This window comes from Salmo salar, chromosome ssa11, assembly GCF_905237065.1.
Source record: "Salmo salar chromosome ssa11, Ssal_v3.1, whole genome shotgun sequence".
Lineage (NCBI taxonomy): Eukaryota > Metazoa > Chordata > Actinopteri > Salmoniformes > Salmonidae > Salmo > Salmo salar.
This window is the reverse complement of record NC_059452.1, coordinates 20247076-20247572: the sequence shown is the minus strand read 5'-3', so window position 1 is coordinate 20247572 and position 497 is coordinate 20247076.

Sequence of the window (497 nt, the reverse complement as noted above, 5' to 3'; positions counted from 1 at the left end):
AAGCATACACTGCCACCTACTGTACTGGAGTGGGACGCTGGTCACGGCCTCCTTATTCGTCTATCTTCTTCTATGATATCATGGCGGTCGGTAAACAAACGTTTAAAGCGCATGCCGCCACCTTATTAACACAGATAGTAGAACATCTTTGTTATTAATCTATTTCTCTTATCTAGCCCTTTGTTTCCACCTACTGTTCTGGAGTGTAAATTTATTACACCGTGTGACACAAAAGGGAGAAAAATCACTATACCAACAAACCACAATGTGGCCCTATCTGATCCTACACCAGGCTGGCAGACTGGGAGGACTGGACACTATCGTTTAACACACCTTGTAACTCCTCTGCAACAAAATCTTGTACACCCAAGTACTTCTTTGCAGCTGCCACCCCAACATCTACTTTCTGTGATTTTACGTTCCATTTCTGCGGTACAGTTGACAACCATGGCTATGAATGCTAAGAACACAACCTTACTGAAACCTATGTTATTCCT